The sequence below is a fragment of the Adiantum capillus-veneris genome, chromosome 1 (genome assembly GCF_014529385.1).
Source record: "Adiantum capillus-veneris isolate H3 chromosome 1, ASM1452938v2, whole genome shotgun sequence".
Classification (NCBI taxonomy): Eukaryota; Viridiplantae; Streptophyta; class Polypodiopsida; order Polypodiales; family Pteridaceae; genus Adiantum; species Adiantum capillus-veneris.
In genome coordinates this window covers 19,309,492-19,327,135 of record NC_140931.1, presented here as the reverse complement: position 1 = coordinate 19,327,135, position 17,644 = coordinate 19,309,492, and positions in this window count along the sequence as shown.

Here is a 17,644-nt window from a genome sequence, read left to right as displayed (position 1 = left end):
AATCTTAATGGCAGGCATATGGTGGCCAACACTTTTTGCAGATGCCAAGGAATATGTTCGAAGGTGTGATGCTTGTCAACGAGCAAAAATGCCAACACATCTAGATAGCATACCCTTAAGACCAATGATGGGGACTAGAGCTTTTGAAAAATGGGGTTTAGATTTTGTTGGGCCAATACAGCCACCTACTTATAGAACCCAAGCTCAATATATCATTGTAGCTACGGATTATTTGACCAAGTGGGACGAGGCTAAAGCAACTCAAAAGAATGATGCCAGAACCACTACCGTATTCTTATATGAGTATGTGTTTACAAGATATGGACTGCCAATAGAAATTGTCAGTGATAGGGGAACTCATTTCCTCGATGAGGTAATCGAGTGTTTACTTAATGAATTTATGGTCATCCATAACAAATCAGTGCCCTATCACCCACAAGCAAATGGAAAAGCTGAGCATACGAATAAAATTCTTAGTTCGGTATTGACTAAAGTGGTTAGTTCAGGAAGGACAGACTGGGAAATGAATCTCCATTCTTCTCTATGGGCTTATCGAGTTTCACTCAAAACAGCTTTAAATGCTACACCTTTTAACCTTGCTTATCGTCTTGATGCCATACTGCTAATAGAATTTCTATTGCCGATACTAAGGGTAGCTAAAGATCTTGAGTGGACTGGACATGAATTGTCAGAAAGACTTGAAGATTTAGAAAAGCTAGATGAGCAAAGGCTAACTGCTGTAGCTCACATCTATGCACAAAAGCGGAAACAAAAACAGTTTTTTGATTCCCATCTAATTACGAAAATCTTCAAAAAAGGAGATTTAGTTCTAGTCTATTCCCTTAAGAAACACATTTCCAAGTTTAAGAAAAAGGGAGACGGACCGTTTATCATTGAAGATGTATCTCCAAGTGGAGCAGTTAAGTTGTCCACCCTAGATGGTGAACCAATGGCTAATTGGATTAGTGGATGTCGTTTAAAGAAATACAGTCTGCTGCTAACCAATGAATTGCTAGAAAGGATGCATGCAGCCAAGCAAAGAAATATAAAATGATAGCAGGTTATTGATGAAGCCCAAGAAGAAGCTCGGCTTCGGGTACTCAAACGAAAAGCTGCTCTCAAGATTCAACACTTATAGATTCCCATCCTTCGCATCAAAATATAGCTCAACAATCATAGAACAAATGCACTGGTCGATATAGGAGCTTGAGTAAATGCCATTAGTTATTCCACGTACAAGAAAGCAACAAATCAAGCATTGACAGTAGGAATAGCGACTATCAAAGGATGCAACAAGAACCCCAAAAACCAACATTGGGAGTAGTCAACTTGAATGTGATAATACATGGGTGTTCATGTTCTCATCAGTTTGTATTCTTACCAGATGAACAAATGAATGAGACAATGATTCTTAGAATTCCATGGATGCGGACATACAAGACAGTACGAGACTGGTGGGATACGAATCAGCTCAGGCCATCACCTAAAGGCGGAAAACTCATTGTTCCAATTGCACCAAGCAAAGAGGAATGGAAAGGCAATTACCAGCAGATCAAACCACGAAGCAATCAATCTTCTCCATCCTTTGGACAAGAAAATTCTATAAGTAGCATGCAAGGAGTCAGGAAAATCTTGGTACCAAAAGCACAGCTTAAGGACAAGCCGATTCAAATCTGGGTGCCCAAAACATCATCGACAAAACCAAAGGAGGTCCCAAAGATCAAAACACAGAGACGAGCATCTCCAAACAAGGAACCTAACACGAAATGTATTTGGCAGAAAAAAGAGCACTTATCTTCTCCACAAACCGGAAAACCAATCAAGCAATGGAGAGTGAAGTCTCAGAAGACTCCACCACACCATCCTGCACCAAGCAAACCAAGCTACCAATGGTGAGAAAAAGCTCAACAACAACCATTGTTGATACCAGAACCTCAGGCAATTAGCATTTTGAAGCATCCTGATGGCACAATTAAGCAGAGAGCACACAAGGTACAAGATTTTCTCTTTGGAAGACATCATCAGAAAGCCTCGACATCAGAAGCCCTTGAGTTAATTACTCAAGACCCAACTCTTGCACATCATAGTGGTTTGAACTGCATTGATATTCAAAGCATGGTAGAGCCAACCAAGGCTATGCATAAGACACGATTGTTCAACCCATGCACACAGTCGTCCTGGAGTACGCCATCTAGGAGGGGTGGAAGGGCACTAAGTAATTAAGGGAAATGTTTGAAGAGGGAGGAAAAAGTTTTATGTTAACGTGTGATTTTTGCAAAATTACCTAATAATGCCCTTATAAGTCATCAACAAGGGAAAATTAGCTGATAATATCTTCCCGATGAGTGTAAATAATGTATATACTATCAGAAAATCATCAAAAAATAGTCCTTTTTTGGTTATTTTTCATAATTTTTCTTGATATTGAGACTTAAAAATGGTGAAATCCAACAAAAACAAATAAAGATGTGTTCTTTAATTGTTTTTTATAATTATTGGATTTTCACTTTGTTTTTTTAGCACATTTTGTTACTTTCTTTGATTTTTTCAATAAACATGTCAAAAATTAATGATAAATAGCAAAGGAGCTCAGGTCGAAAAATTGAAGACATGGTGGTGATCAGAAAGACAAGACGGACAAGCACAAAAATTTTCAATCAAATCGGCAGATGGAAGTGGGAAGCCTAAATTAGGCGATCAAACCTACTTTTGCACAATTCTTGCAGAATGAGCTACAGGAATCCGATAGGGAAATTTTTGAGTCTAACATAGATTTCATGACCTGGTAGGACTAATAGGGGAATTTGGGGAAAACTGGTTCGGGAAGTCCGAGTATAGATACCCGAGGTAGGCAAAAACCACCTGATTTCCACTTGTTGCCTTTGGAGAGAGAGCTTTTTGACCCCTTCCGCACATGATTTCCGGAGACCACAGTCACCTATTTACAGCGCTGTCTCACACAAGACATGAGGGGTAAGTTCTTTACTCATCAATGATCCATTTTGTACGGCCGGTAGCTAGTCTAAACCCTTAGAAAAAACCCTAGAATCCGAGCAGTGCACCAAGACCTACGACCAAAAACTGACCATAGCGGCGTGATAGCTCAACCAAATTGGATGAGGTTTGAACTGTAGCATGCCCTAACATAATACAACCCTTCTATATCATAGTTGACCATTCGGCAATGGTCGAGGGGGTCCCCAGTAGTAGAAAAGCTAAATTTTTGGCAGATGCCAGAATTGCATTCTAACTCCACAGACACCTTACTTACAAGGTTTATACACAATGTATATGATTGGTTTCATAAAATCAATCAAGCCAAGCCCTTGAAAAGTAGAAAGGCTACAAAATGTCAATTTCGAAATACGAGGTCAAATTGACTCCAAATGGGCCAAAATTGGATGAGCTACTTCACGACTATGTTGCGGACAAGTCCGAAGCCTTAAAAGAGACTAACCAACTCCACACGCCAAGTAGTCGCAAAAATCGGTGATTTCAGAGTCGACAAAGCACAAAGTGATGCCGGCAAGACCAAACCTCACGAAATTCAATTTAGGACTTGTTTTAGGTATATAGAATGTGTTTAGGTCAAAATTTACAAGTTTTGCAAGAAAATGATGACTACTATAAATAATCGCGATTATTTACTTTTACACTATTTTGGCTTGAAAATTGCATCATCACCTCACCTATCACTTGTACACACCTATTACATACCAAAATGATTACAGAAAATTACCAAAAAACGCAAAGAAGTCCTTGTAAGCCCAATTCTGAGTTATGAGTCACTTTTTTTAATCCATATTACCTCATATCACCTACATAGGTCCTATACAATGCCTAGAACCAAGTTGTACCAAAAAATGTTCATTTTGGTAGAAAAGTTAATAATCGCGATTATTTACTTTCTGGCCAAAATGGGAGAAATTTGCTATTTTGCCATCATACATCCAAAGTACATGATGTGCTAAGCCCACTAGCCAAGTTTGAACAAATTTGGAGCTCAGAATCTCAAAATCTCTTCACATCTACTATTTCAGAGACCTAAAGCCTAAATCTGGCACCATTTTCATCTTGTGCATCCAAATGAGCCCATAATTCACTTAGAGTATCTACTTGGTATATACTTCAAGCCTGTAATGCCAAATTTGCCAAAAGTTGAAAAAATTACTTAGCTGTAAATAATCTCGATTTTTTATTTTTGTTGCAAATTTTTTTTTGGACTTCATAATTTTGTTCTTTACATTTTTTAATGCATCTATGCATGTTCAAACTTTGATTTGAAGCAAATTGGACCCAAAATTGTCAGCATTTCAAACTGAAGGACATTTCAGAGAAAATCTGCCAAATTTTCTAACTTTGACACTCTATTCACTTAATAGGAGCCATGCAAGCCGCAGAGAGGGCTAAGAAGAAGCTCTCACAAAAGGAGAAGCTGCAAGAGCTACCGTCATACTGTATGCAATGATTTCTACACGTTCGGATATTGCATTTGCAGTGGGAGTGGTTAGCAGATATATGTCAAATCCCGGCAAGAAACATTGGGAGGTAGTGAAAGGTATCATGAGATACTTAAAACATACAAAGAGTATGCGCATATGCTATGGTAGTCAAGATTTGAGTGTCAGAGGATACACTGACTCAGATTATGCAGGAGACTTGGATAAGAGGAGATCTACATTAGGCTATGTCTTTACATTGGCTGGAGGTGTAATATCATGGTGATCTCGATTACAAGATTGTATTACGCAGTCCACTACAAAAGCTGAGTATGTTGCAGCAAATGAGGCATGCAAAGAAGCTATTTGGCTTGGTAGATTGGTAGCAGACTTGGGAATCAAAGTAGATATGCTAGAGTTATATTGTGATAGTCAAAGTGCTATACAATTGGCAAAGAATCCAGTGTTCCATTCGAAGACTAAGCATATTGATGTGATATATCACTTCATTAGGGAAGTACTTGAAGACAAGCAGATACAACTGCCAAAGATCCACACCAAGGACAATCCTGCTGATCTACTCACAAAGGGACTTCTAGGAGAGGGCTTTGTGCATTGTCATGAGTTATTGGGCATTGGATAGATGGCAGCCATGTAAATCTTTGTACATTTATGTTCATAGATTTACAGTTACTTAAAGTGCCACATTGGACGTTAAGTGGGAGGTTGTTGGGATTAAAGCCCAAGTGGCCTCTTTTATGGATATGGCCGCCCGCCCGCCTAACTCACTTATCACTAACTCTTTGTATATACTCACTTATACTTTTGTGGATAATAAGGTTTTGGGAGATAACCCTTCAAACGATTCTCTGCGTACTGTGTAAGCTCTCTGTGTATCGGTGTGTGTGTGTGTGTGTGTGTGTGTGAGTTGATCTACGCTCTGCTCCGCGACTTCACTTAAGTAACAAACATTTAATATAGTGTAGGCTAGACAAGTTCTCCACAGTAGATTGTAGTTTAGACAAGTGGTGCCTTGTGTACCAATGCTAACATTGGTTGCAAGGATTCTAATATTGATTGTACCTTGAATAAATTTGTTACTTGAAGCTCTACATGTTAAAATGGTAAATTAAATTCTAGTGATGTTGGAAAACCAATGTTATGTGTGATTTCTTAGATGCAAAGATTGGGATTGACAAAGCCCCTATGAATCAATCAACAATTGTAAAATCTATTGATTCTCTCATTTCTGAAGTGCCCAAGATGGATGCTATTTCTATACCAGAGTCTAGTGATGTGCAGCTTGAGCAAGCTTGTATTAATGTGGACCAAGACATCAATGCTCCAACAGTCCAACCTACTTCAAAAGAGGCAGAAACATCTACTCCTAAGCCATTTCCAATTGCTGCTACTTCATCTAGTATAAATGATGATAAATCCATGCTTACAATTATATTGGATTAAATTATCTATTATTGAAGCGTTCCCCTCAGCCATCCTCACACCACAAGTCAATGCAGATAGATTCAAGAAAATATATTATACTTAGGCGAGGTTGCATACAATTCTTGATGACTATATTACAGAATTTTAATGTTGCAATCTGGTCAACAGCTACTAGGGACAATGTGCTTCAAATCCTTAGAGCACTAAACAACTCAGTTGGGAATACATTACCTTTCTTTGCAGTCTAGTATCGAGAAGGTTGCTACATTTCTCAAAGCCAAAAATTATTTAGACCTAACAATCCAAATATTGAGGCAATGTTCAAGCCTTTGGCCAAAATTGCCATGGGGTTTGAATGTGATCCACAAAGAACAATGCTTATTGATGACTCCCCTTACAAGGGATGTATTTCACCTGCAAACAATTGCATTTTTCCACCACAATTTGATGGTGAAAACATGGTTGACAATGTGATCTTGGGGGAGCTGCTTCCCTGCTTGCTTTAGCTTGATGAGAGAAGGGATGTGCACGATTTGATTGCTTCTAATCATTATGGACAACTTGAAGTAACAAATAACACAGTGAATACAAAGAAACCATAAAGGCATAAAAAATGATGCCTAGTCAGCTAAGGTGTTCTTTACAAGAAAAATATCACCGACAAAGGTGAAACTACCCTTGAGGAAAAACTATACCGAGCAAGTGACACAAGCCACCAGAGTGAAATAAGAAGAGCCCAAATACAATATATATTGGCAAATGAAGGTACACCCATTGAAATCATGAAGGTACCGCAATTGATCTATTTAGCTAGGCAGCTGGGTTGTAGCACAAAAGGACCATTGAAGGCAACCACTGCAAAGGCGTATATAAATAAGGTGAAAGCTGAGAACAATCTTCTAAAGCTGGATAGAAAAAATCCCTAAGGTAATATTAAATTGTCTTAAACCTTGATACACATGCTAGATTGTCTTAAACCTTTATACACATGCTAGATTGAACATTCATATCCATGGTATCTGATCAATTTTTCTTTTTATTCCTACTTGCAGGTTCTCACAGAGGGTATATCTTGATCGAGCTTAATCGATACAAGTTTTGATATGTTTTCTCAAATTAACAAAGCAAACACCTAGATTTTGTTCATCAATTTCTTGAGAGATGTTTTCTCAGTTTGTAACACTACATATGAAAATGAAAGTTATGCTTCTTCTTAAGATTGCCTATATTTTTGTCTTGTGAACGTTTCAATTATAATTTAAAGTTTTGTTAACATTAGATCATACTTGTTTAGTTTGGGAAAAAAATTCAAAGATTCGTGTAGTTTTTCTTTGATTAATTCATCGATTGACTCATTTTTCTATAGTTCTACTCCAGTTTATGAATGAGTCAGACACTTGAGTTCCTACTTAGAACATTTATTTGTACAAATGGAAGCTAATATCCAAAGGCCCTATAGGCTAACAAATTAGGTACCTACTTATAACCTAACTTGGATGATTTTCGAGTGCTTCTTCTCATTATGTTTGGGTACGTTCACCACCTACCCAAACCCTAGTCCATTGATGCTTGAGGAGAAGCAAGGTCCACCACTTGTCCAAGCTATGCTTCCTTAAACTTCAAGAAGTGCATCTTGAATCAATTTGTCTTGCTTAATTTTCTTGATTCGATCATACATATCAGTTACATCACCATCTTTTGCACTTTTTGACAATAAAATCTTCTCATCTTTGATTTCTTGTTGAATTGTCTTTACCTCTGATTCATCAAGACCGCAAAGGAATCTAAATGCAATTGTTGGGGGTTTCCTGTTCTTGTACTCTAGTATTTCAATGATTTCTAACCAAGAATCATAAACTTCATGAGAATATGTCACGATGTGTGCTTGTTTAGCAATCCATCTTGCTCCTGCACTCACTTTTGCCAATCGAAGAAAAGCTTAAAAAGAAATATAGCCATAATTAAAATATTGAACATCGTTTAAAATATAAAGACTACAAGAATGGAAAAAAGTGACTTACATCCCATCTAACACAAGATACATGTCCCTCTGCAACTCCACTTGCTGTTGTCGGTGGTCGTCCTGAAAAGATCCATTGACTTTGCAAGTGTCTCAATATTTGACTATAAGGTTTCTTGACATACAACGCTTTAGCCTCATCGTTTGCAATGGTAGATATAGTAGTTTCAACAAACAGAGAAGCATTCACAACAATGTGAGCATTTGTAAATTTATACACGTCAATCAATCCTTGAAATATCTCTTTATTTTTTTGTTGACTATGGAGCAATACTTTTGCAACATAGATTGAATGTTTCCCATCAAGAATCCAATAATAATAATCTTGTAACTTGCTCTCTTCTACCTCTTCCATTGCCAAAGGAGTACCATCCTTTGTCTTTGCATTTTGCACGGACATCAAGTATGCACATGCTGTAGGCTTAGTTGTACTGCATGAAAATCCAAATAACATGCTTTCAGCATGTTTTTTATCCAAAATACATGTATTATAGTGATCCAGAGCAAGCTAAACTTTTTGAATAGGGACATCAAACTCCTTATATTGGAAAGGAAAATAGGTTATGTACTTGTTCATTCCACTTGTGTCTTTTTCCTGTCCTTTCATGGACTCAACTTCTAAAACATTTGGATCCACAATTTTCATCTTTGATGTTGAACCCTGTTTTGAGGATGTCAAAGATGCATTGTCTACATCCAAAATGGAATTGGTTCCCTTAGGTGCCACTTTTTGCGCTCTGGCTTGCTTTTTTGCAGGTGGTCGTGAAGCTTTCACCTATTTTCCTTGTAGTGTGGTAATGATGGAGCTTTGAAGTTGATCTATTGTGAGATCTGCAGTTGATTCTTCAACCTTCCATCCTTGAGAATATATGGTCTCTTCTTTATTTTGAGACATGCGTGCAAATGCATATGCTCATGGAGATAGTTGAAATTATTGATTCATTGGAACTACAATGTCAATGCACTCCACCTCTGGATTATTGTCAACTACAGAAATGGATGCTTCCACTACTTGTCCAACATATTCAAATAGACTATCATTCTCCTGTTTTGCAATAAAAAGATGCACCTTATGAAATTGTGCACCCTCTAGACCATGTATATCCAAATACCAATTCCTAAGGTCATTGCAAGTATAGTCAATTGAGACAACAACCCTTGTAACATTTATTTTTGGAGCCATCTCTTCCTGAAACAAAAGAAAAAATAAATTCTTATTATAACACATATTTCACCACTAGTTTAAGCTAGATGATCCAAGCAAGTACATATAGTAAGTCTGTAAGCTAGTTAGCTAAGGGGGAAGAGAGAAGAAAGGTCCACCACTTGTCCATGCTCAACTCTAAAAAACATAAAGAGTTGGGAGGACACTGGTTGTCTAATGTAGGCATGTGGAAATCATAGAAGATTGATCACTTCTCCAACCTATCATTTGTAGGAAAACAACACGGTTGGCCTTACTATTAGCCATGTGTCTAACCTATACATCATTGTATGATAAAAATTCACTTGTCGAGACTAGGATTGAAACATGGAGAGAAGCAATATGCACCACTTTTTATCTAAGCTAGGAATGGGGATTTTTTGTCTCAAGAATCATTGGGACATGGAGAGAAGATAAGTTCCATCACTTGTCCAAGCTTGGATCAATTGAGAGATGGAGAGAAGCAAGCTCCACTAGTTGTCCAAGCTAGGCTCCATTAAACCATGCAAAACCCTAGCTATTCTCAACATGAAGGATTTTATGTTTGTTTGCTTAGATCTATTGAAACTTGGGAAAAAACAAAGATCCACAAATTGTCTAAGCCAAGCTCCATTGAAAGACAAAAAGAAGAAAGTTTAACCATTTGTCCAAGCTAAGCTCCATTAAAACATGAAAACCCCATGATGGTTTTATTCCACATGGGGTTTTGGTTCCAAGCTCCACCAGTTGTCCAAGATAGGCTCCAGTGAAGCATGGAGACTAGCTAAGATCCACCACTCATCCAAGCTAGGATCCATTGAAACAATGAAAACAAAAAGCTCTACCATTTCTCAAAGCTAAGCTCTATTGAAACATGGAAAAAACATATATATGTTGTACATGTGAAGTTTTGTTTCAAGGTCCACCACTTGTCCAAGCTAGGCTCTATTGAAACATGGAAAAACCAGATATATGTTTTACATGGGGAATTTTGTGGCAAGGTCCACCACTTGTCCAAGCTAGGATCTATTGAAACATGGAAAAAACCAAACATATGTTTACATGGGGATTTTTGTTTAAACATCCACCACTTGTCTAAGCTAATCTCTATGAAAACATGGTGTGAAGAAAAGATCCACCACTTGTCCAACCCAAGTTTCATAGATAGTAGTTTGTTTATTTCAAAGATCCCACACTTGTCTAACCTGTAGAGAGATGTGGAAAGAAAGCTATTTATCTAAGCTAGGAATGGGGATTTGCGGTCTCAAGAATCATTGGGAATGGAGAGAAGATAATTTCTACCATCTGTCCAATCTTGAATCAATTGAGACATGGAGAGAAGAAATGTCCATCAGTTGTCCAAGCTAAGCTCCATTAAACCATGGAAAACCCCATCTATTTTCAACATCAAGGATTTTCTTTTGTTCAACTTGGCTCCATTGGAACATGGGGAGAAGCAAAGCTCCACCACTTGTCTAAGCCAAGCTCCATTGAAGAATGGAGAGAAGCAAGTTTAAATATTTATCCAAGTCAAGCTCCATTAAAACATGAAAATCCCATGATGGTTTTATTCCATATGGGATTTTGGTTCCAAGATCCAGCAATTGTCCAAGCTAGACTCCATTAAAGCATGGAGAATAGCTGAAATACCCCACTCATCCAAGCTAGGATCCATTGAAACAATGAAAACAAAAAGCTCTACTACTTCTCAAAGTTAAGCTCTATTGAAACATGGAAATACCATATATATGTTGTACATGGGGAGTTGTTCACATGGGGAAGCCCACTGCCCACTCCCCCCCCCCCCCGCCCCTCGTTTTATTGAAGGTAGTAGCATGATTTTGCTTGAGGCAATACATGGCAGATTGTCACATCCATAGCTCCAAGACAAATTTTCTCTGTTTGAATTGCTTCAATTTGAGGAGGTGTTGTTGTAGGTTTTTGAAAGTTTTTTTATCTTCCCTTACGCTTTAAAATCCACAACTTTGATTTCTCTTGAGCTCGTACTTGATTAGCCTTGGCTTATGTCCTTATTTGTGCTGCATTGTAGATCTTAGGTTTATGGCACCACTTGACGATATGTCTTTCATCATGAATAGGTCATTTGTGTATTTTTTGTCTTGGTTTAAGGTGTAGATTAGTATATAGTCACCCTTCTTAAACTCCTTGTGGATTACATGTTGATCATGGAACTGCTTCATGCATCATGTTTATGTAGAGATGCCTGCAAATAGATCATAAGTACACTTTGTCTAGCTTCTTGAGCTCATCTACCGTTTCTGGTAGCTTATTTCCTGTCCACTCTAAGCTCTTGGGTACTCAAAGTAGTGTGGGAATGAAGAATTCCATGGGCAATATGGTATTAAGCCCAAACACCATAATAAATTCTCGTTCCAATTTTTGTTTTATAAGCTACTCAAAATGCCAAAAGAGCTGAGTGTAGCTTTTGGTCCAGTTCACTCACTACGTTTGTGAGCTCTGTGCATAGGATTTTGTTCATTCTCTCTGCTTTCCCATTAGCTTGAGGGTGTTAAGGTGTTGATGTTGACTAGATATTGCTCAATTAGATAATGCTTAGTCAGATATTGCTGAGACAAAAATGTTGGTCAGTCGGATGTTACTCAGTCAGATGTTGGTTACTCGTATTATGCTGAGTCGGATATTTACAATTAGTTAATGGACCAAGATCTGTGTGGTTATAACTACATTCTGGCTGAATATTTTATGAGGATACCTTGCACTTTGTATGAGGGACGGCTGAGATTCATGAACTTTGAAGCTGTAGTCTTTTCTTGATGATGAATATGAGGTCTGAGTTTTTCCCTAGTTTCTCTCTTGTTTTGTTTGATCACTTCTGTGTGTTATCTTGCTTATTTGGATTCTAGTTCTGTGTTTTTATGAGATATATGGTGTTTCTTTGATGAGTCTGATCATAGAATAGATATCTATGTAAGTGAGAGAGATTCATGTGTTGTTGAATGCCAACACATTTGGTGATCCCTCTCTGTTATAACTTTGTTAGGCTTCAATCTTTGGGATTGTATTGGATAGAGCCTAGACATGAGGAATTGTGATCCATCAGGAGAAGCTTGCTATGTCAAAATGTTTTTGTGCCTGATGTATAGGGTTAGAATTGTGTGTTGGGTTTTTTATTGAGTTGGTGATGATGCATGTCAGAGAGACCTAGAAGAGTGTCTAGAGTCTATTATACTAGGGCTCAGGCCCAAGAAAGAAACATGGATACCTTTCATTATGACCAAACCATAGATGAAGAAGGAGAACAAGATGTTGTTGAAATGCAACCAGAGGTTCACGTAGGGGAGATTTTAGGAGCAGCAGATGGAAGGCAAGTGTAGGAGCTTTACTCTTGAAATCAAGAACTACAAGGAGGAGAAAACTCCACTTTGATCCACTATAGGTCTCTACCAGCAGGCAAAGACCTAGGAGAGTACCTCAGTGTTGTGGCGGTTACGCCGCTAGCGATGGCTATGATAGCGAGAACTCAACCGAAAAACAAGAATGTCAGACGAGGATGGATCTTGACCCGTAGGCGCATGGAAACAAATAAATGAGTGTCAAATCACCTACTCGACCTTCTAGAGTCATCGAATCAGCCTCAAACTCAAAGGGGGGTCTCTACACTAGGTAAGGACAATACCCTATCAATCTACAATACAATCTCAACATGTAACCACTCCGTGGGGTAAACGCGTATGAAGACATGCCAAAAAATATAGGTGATAGAATCTCGACTCCGATGGTACTAATGTGTAGCTCTACTGCGGTTCTATAGATATATGGCACGCTCAATTCTGACACACAAGTAGGGAGAAAACTCACATAGAAGCTCGTGGGAGCTCACCTCGCATAGAAGCTTGTGTAGCTCTACTTGCTGTGGTTCTATAGATATATGGCACGCTCAATTCAGACACACGGGTAGGGAGAAAACTCACATAGAAGCTCGTGGGAGCTCACCTCGCATAGAAGCCGAATGCGCGCATGCTTGGTATCGGTGCGTAGCTCTTGTCGTTGCTAACACAATGGCGATGTCGCTTCTCCAATGGCGGCTCCGTAGCTCGCGTAGCAAGAGGATAGACTCTCTCTCTCTCTCTCACTCTCTCTCAGACACAGTCACGGTGCTCAAAAACTCACCTTGATTAATGATTCAAAATTGTCCTTAGGTTTACAAAAATTGGCTCTTATACCTCAGCCTTGGAGGTGTGAAAACATCTCTAATCTAATTACATAAGAATGTGAAACTACTTGGGGAATACAAGCTGGAAACTCAATTGAGTCCCGCTAATTACAATGAATCGGCTCCATGAAAAAAATGAAATGTCGGAAAGACATTTATTACAATAAGTGTTTACAAAAACATGAGTGTGAGCAAAAATGTATAGGTGTGGTGCTCCGCTCAACACCCCCCCCTCCGCGTTCATATCGTCTCTGACATGACATCCTTGCTTTGTCTTTAGTGGAGTCCAGTCGATTTCAACATCTGAAGATGTGACTCGTATCTCAGGTTTGCAATGGTCAGTGTAGGGCCGAATATCTTACTTTCATGAGTAAAGAAACCAGTGTAGAATGCCTCCTCAAAGGACTGCATGTGGAAGCTCGGCATAAACATGATTCTCTGATAAAAGAGGTATAATACTTTTGGAGATGGCTACAAGGCTAGATCATACATTATATCTATCACTGTGTCGGCCGTTGACAACAATGTTGAGCTGGTAGCTTTATCCGGCGCGAACACTTCAATGCAAGCAAATAATGTTCTGCAAATCTTTTTGAGCATTTGACACAAAAGGTCAGGAGAGCCAGTAAAGAGCTTAATGGTGCCCGTTAGGGTTTTCACCATGTAGGCCTTACTTATTCTCTCTCCCACCTTTGGTCCTGGCATCCTGGGGTAATTAAGCCAATTTGTCTTCTTTGCTGTGATTTTGCCATGCTCTTGCCAACTCCTGACTCGTGGCACTGGAAAGAATGTAGCATCTTCTCTAACTTGCTTGGGTGCCTCCACCAAATAGATTAGGTAGGTTGGGTACTTTGTTAACCACCCTTTCCTTCATCTCGACTGGGAGTCTACTATCTTCTTTGATTCCTCCTCTTTTGTGATGTCGCCTTTGTATAGCACGACATACTGCTCCTCTTCTATCCTTTTCTTTGTTTTTAGCACTTCAAAACTTTAGTAGAGGAAGGGGCAATGTAGGTTGCATCCACTGTTCTTGCAGCACCTTAGTATCCAACCCTTGAAGTCCGATGGAGAACAGGAGTCTTCTTTCCCACTCCATGGCCGCCTTTGCACTCTCCTTTGTTGCCTGCTCTATCTACTCGTGAAATTTGTTTTCCTCCTCCTCGTAGGTCTTGATGTTGTGGTCTCTTCTTGTGCTGGGGCTGGATCTTCACTAGTTGTGGCTTCCCCAGTCTTTGGTAGCTCCACGGCTGCCCCGCCTGTTTCTTCTTTTGTTGAACCTCTGTATCTTTTATCATTTTGTCTTGCAGATCTTAGAGCTGCATTCGGAGGGCCTCATTCTCCGCTCAGTGCTTGGTTCACGGATGTAAGTAATTCTTTTGCAGCCAATGAGCCCTTTGCAATGTGCAATCTCTGCACTTGCTCTAGCCGCAATTCTCTTCAAGCTCCGGACTTGATCTTCCAGAGCAGGGACTATTGCTCCCTCTGGCTCTACTCCTGCTCTGCTAGCTCTTGGTGTGGATCTAAGCCTTAGGATTATTCTCTCCTGCAACTCCATCCTTTCTTGTAGCTCAATGAGCTCGTCCTTTGCAGCTTCCAATTCATCTTCAATTCTTTCTTTGGCTTCTTGTGCACTGGCCACCTCTCTTGAAGCATCAGAAAGTTGGAGGATTAGTCCATCTCTTTCATTTTCTGCTTCTTCTTTGCTGTCCCTCATTGTCTTTGATCGGGCTTTGATCTGCTGCAATAGTTGATGCACTTTCTGGATATCTCTTTCATCCTCATCTTCAAGCTCATCCTCTTCCTTCTCAGGTACTAACCTCTGCTCTCTGTCGAATCTATTCTTGGTCCTCCTCTCCGTTCCTCTCCATTCTTCTTGTGATAAGGCAATGCCATACACAACCTTGAGGTCCTCTTCTTGAGTATATCCTGTGTTTATTAGAGCATCATATTGCTCTTTCTTCTCTTGAACTAGATCCGTTGCCTTCTCCTCTTGCTGTATTTTGGGCTTTTCTAGCACATCCACCTCAACTTCAATAGTCATCTCCTCCACTATCTTTTCCTTTCCTTCAGGACTTGGCTCCTCTACCTTGCCCTTGCCCTTGTCACCTCTTTTTAATTTAGCTTTAAGGTGCTGAACTTCTGCTTCAGTGTATGGCTCTACTGGTTGCTGCTCCAAGATAGCTTATGATTCTTCATAAGCCTTGATAAATTGATTGTACTGATCAATATTTGGTCTTGTTGAGCTGGCTTCGACTTTTGTTGGATCTGGTACCCACTTTTCCTCAAAATCTCTTTTTAAAGCTCGCTCGGCTCTAAACTGTTCAATCAGCCTCTCCATTCTGGCGGCTTTCTGGCTCTTAGTTTGCTTTGGAGAGGGTTTCTTCTTGGTCTTCTTCTTGAGGGGCTCGTCTTCTTCTTCTTCTGGCTCGGAAACAATTTCTAGTTTCCACCTTGCCCTTGTTGACACTCTCTTTGTGACCTCTGGCTGGTCTTCATCTGCATATATCTCTTTTAGCCATAGGTTTTGTAAGGGATCCTTTGGCCACTGGTCCCTTGCTCCGATAGCTTCATAAGATATCTTAGTCAACACTTCGGCTCCTCCAATGTACTTTGGCTTCTTGTTCTGCAAAGCAATTACTTGCTCATAGATGTGCTGAGCATCATTGACTTCCTTCGGGATGTTGCTCTTTATTGCCCAAGTGATTGTTGTGGCAACAACATGTGGTGGTGTGGTATACTTCTGTGGCCTTTTGCTGCATATGTGTAAAAACTGGTTGTAGAGCGTTGGGACTTCTGAGGCACCGACACAGAAGAAGGGCAAGAGGAAGCGAGTTCAATGAAAGGATATTGGGTTGTTCCATGTCAGAATTAGACAATGGATTTTCCTACCTGGAATCTCCTTGGCTGGGCACCCTTGGAATTACAACTATAGGGGTTTCAAGCACTCAACAAGCATGAAGTATGGTATAAATCTAGCAATACCAAAAGAGTACTATCATGAGGAACATCGGCCAAGTCATGAGGAACATCAACCAACTCAACAACCAGAAGGGTTTAGGGTTTAGGGTTTAGGCCAAACCAGAATACCATATGGGTTTCTCAACACCAAATCAGAATCAGGTGGTGGATTTTCTTTTTCCAAAAATTTTGGAGTTATACCAAAATTGAAGAAAGGAGGGAAGGATGTAGAAGGAAAGGACAGTCCCAGCAGGTGGGAACTGCCCCTTAGAAGGCCAACCACCAGCAAGAAGCAAAAACAGCTACACTGGCAATAATTACCCCAGGCAGTTACTACAGTAACTCTTGAGAGCTATAAATAGGACCCTCTATACTATAACCGGATGCTTGATTTTTTGGCTTTTGGCTGTCTAAATACCTTTGGGTTATGAGCTCTTAGCTTCTAGATTCATCCTTGTAATCATTTGAACTTAAGCCTATTGTACTATGTACTGGTTATTTATGAGCTAATGGTCTGAATCTACAAATACCATTTCCAGTCTTCAAGTGTGTCTTTCATTTCAGTATATCATTTCAGTTCAGTTCTCTATTCAGACCAGTACTCTGTTTCTGTTCACATTAGCTGAACTGTCTATATACAGTAGCTCCAAATTTTGTCACTAGAATAAGCTGCCTAAAGAGGCCAGCTCCCATTTCATACTTCTTCAACAATTGAAACAAATCATGCAAAAATTGTCCATCCACATGAATATTGACCTTGACTATCTTGGGATCCTCTTCAGTACCTAAATTGAGGTCCTTTAGCTCATCTTGATTGACTCTAGTTGATCCTCCAAACCTTTTATTGTAGATCTTCTCAACCAAAACTCTTCCTTTTCCTCCCATTGTAAAGCTTTCTTTGGACTAGAAATCAAATTATGATCCACCATCTATAGCAACTCTGGTCCATGAATGTAGTGGGTCTGTATTTTTCTCTTCTACTTCTTCTTCCTTCTACAAGATGCCTTCAACATCAACTTCAAACATTGGTACAATGGCTGGATTATTGGTCTTACAAATGCTTCTTCCACTTCTTCTGCTAGATTAATTGTTTGAGCATACAATGGTGTTTCCTTAAAAGGAATTTTCTTTCTCCCCATCATAGGGATTGCAACTACCTACTTCCCTTTCCTTAAAACAACTTCATTCTCACACAAATCCTGCTTGAATTTAGCCAATCTGAACCAAGGCCTCTCCAATAACGTATCATAGGAGTTATCACCCTTCTCCCTCTTCAATACAACAAAAATTCACATGGAATTGGATATCTACAATCTGAATGGACTGTTGCCTCAAAATTCCTAAAGGTTGAAATCTCCTTTGATCTTCCATGCTCACTTGAAATGGTGCTGGCTCCAATTTTC